The sequence below is a fragment of the Bos mutus genome, chromosome 6, assembly GCF_027580195.1.
Source record: "Bos mutus isolate GX-2022 chromosome 6, NWIPB_WYAK_1.1, whole genome shotgun sequence".
In the NCBI taxonomy this organism is placed as follows: Eukaryota; Metazoa; Chordata; class Mammalia; order Artiodactyla; family Bovidae; genus Bos; species Bos mutus.
In genome coordinates, this window is record NC_091622.1 from 116,085,029 (window position 1) to 116,087,626 (window position 2,598).

A 2,598-nucleotide genomic window follows, 5' to 3' on the forward strand; every position below is an offset into this window, starting at 1 on the left:
TCCAACCAGTCCATCCTAAAGGAGATCAGTCCTGAGTATTCATTGGAAGGACTGATGCTGAAGCTGAAACTCCGATACTTTGGCCACCTGATGTGAAAAACAGACTCATTTGAAAAGACCCTGATGATGGGAAAGACTGAAAGTGGGAGGAGAAGGGGACAACAGAGGATGAGATGGTTGGATGGCATCACCGACTCGATGGATGTGAGTTTGAGTAGGCTCCGGGAATTGGTGATGGCCAGGGAAGCCTGGCGTGCTGCAGCCCATGGAGTCACAAAGAGTCGGATACAACTGAGTTACTGAACTTGGGTTCCTGACAATATTTTAACAATATTCTTTGAGTCCCTAAGCACAGGATAGTTTTTCATTTATTTGTCTGTTAAGTTTCTTTCATCCCTGTCTTAGAGCTTTCAGTGTGCTTTCACAGCCTCAGTTAAAGTTATTTATTTATTTTTAAAAAGTCTTCTTCGAAGCCTGGAGGCCCTGTGGGCTTTGAGTTTTTTTTTTGTTTGTTTGTTTATATATATTTTTATTTATTGACTTGGCTGCACTGGGTCTTAGTTGCAGCATGTGGGACCTAGTTTCCTGACCAGGGATGGAAGCCGGGCACCTGCATTGGAAGCATGGCGTGCCAACCACTAGGCCACCAGGGAAGTCCTCTGCATTAAGTGTATTCCAAGGTATTTTCCGATACGGTTGTAAATAGGATTGTTTTCCTAGTTTCTCTTTCTTTTAAAACATTTTGTTTGTGTGTTGGCCGTGCTGGGTTTCGTGTGCATGCGTCCTGCAGCTGTGTGGGGCGCGCACTCCAGGTGAGAAGCTCCAGAGTACAGGTGCTAGTGCTTGTGGCACAGGCGCTTCGCTGCCCTGTGACGTGTGGAATCTCCCATGCGTTGGCAGGCGGATTCTCAACCACTGACCGGCGAAGTGCTTAATTTCTCTTTCTAATGGCACCTTATTAGTGTATAGAAGACAACAGAGTTTTGTGTATTGATTTTTGTACCTGGCAGAGTTACCGAATTCATGTATTCTAACAGTTGTTTTGTGGCTCGATGTGGAAAACTAGATTCCAGATGTCCCAATTTCCACTATGACCATGTCTTCCACAGCACCCAAGACATAGTGATCCCCATTAATCTTGTGGATTAAAAGCACACAGGATGATTATGACCTGGTTGGCCTTTTCTGTGACTTACTTGACCTAATGTCTTCAGTGTTCATCCATGTTGTAACCTGTATTATTGCTTCTTTCATTTTTCATTGCAATAAAAAATATGTAACCTTGAGCATGGAAACCATTTCATGTGTACAGTTCTATGGCATTAACTACAATCACATTGTTGTACACATATTTTCACCATCTACCTCAACTTCTTACGAGCTTGTTGACCATTTGTGTCTTATTTGGAGAAGGGTCTATCCAAATTCTTTTTCCATTTAAAAATTTGAGTTGTTTACAGGGGCTTGCAGCGCCCCCTGGCCCAAGTCAGGTCCGCTAGGCAGTCCTCTTGGTGGCATTGATGTTGGTGAGTCCAGCCTGGCCTGGTCTCCTTGCACCGGGAGTTGGGGATCAGGGGGATCGCTAGCGGCGTTGCAGGGGCTCCACTTCCTCCCTGGCGCTTGCAGGAGAGGGGCCTCCAGGCCCCAGGCGCCCTGGCCCGCGAGCGTGGGGAATCTGCGGCTCCACCTGGACACGGCCCAGGCGGGGCTGGATTTGCTCGGCACTGGCTATGGCTCACCTGGGCGCAGCAGCAAGGCTCGGGGCCTCTTCCGGAAGTGGGCGTCAGGGCGGAGCGCACCTGGCGCGCCTCTCCCCAGCTCTTAGCTTGGGTCCCAGCGTGCTGGCAGGGGTCTCGGGAGCCTGAGCCAGGCGGCTGGGAGTGCCCCTTTTGTGTGCGGAGCAGGGTCAGGTGCGGACCACAGACAAGGGGACCGCAGGTAAGCCGAGGGTGGAGCAGGGAAACACGTATTACACCCTCCCTTGGCACAGTCCCGAAGCTTCCTAACCCTAACCTTAACTAACCTGGCGGTCGCAGGAAGGGCTCGCCTTTGGGATAAAGGCTTTGAGGACATTCCCGAGCCTACCCCATCGCAAAAAGCTCAGTCTCTCACGGTTTTCCCAAGCAACCTACTGCACCCAGCGAGGTCTCCGCAAGCAGAACCTGAGAGCAGTTGGTCTGAGTCACCTTTGGCCTGTGGGAAGTCCAAGGGAATTATCCTGCATGGTGCTGTCACCTGCTGGGACCCCCCCAACCCCCATTCTGGCCGGCCGGCCCAGCCCTGCCTCCTGCACCTTTGCTGTCCTGCCGGCCCTTGGCCACCTGATGGAATGGGAAAGGGAAGGATTGCACCTCAGCGTGGCATGGATTAAAAAATCTGGTTACCCAGGCATAAGAGAGGGGAGGAGGGCACTTTGCTGCTCTTTCATTGTGGAATCAGTGGCTGTCCTGCTGACAGGGTCCTTTCCATGGGGAGACTCTGTGCAATGAGTTTGGTGTCTTGGAACTGAATAATTAGAACGTTTAAAAGTTCTAAATTATGTGGTCCTTTAATTTAAAAACAAAACCCGTAGAACTTCTCAGTTTTTTGTAAATTGAG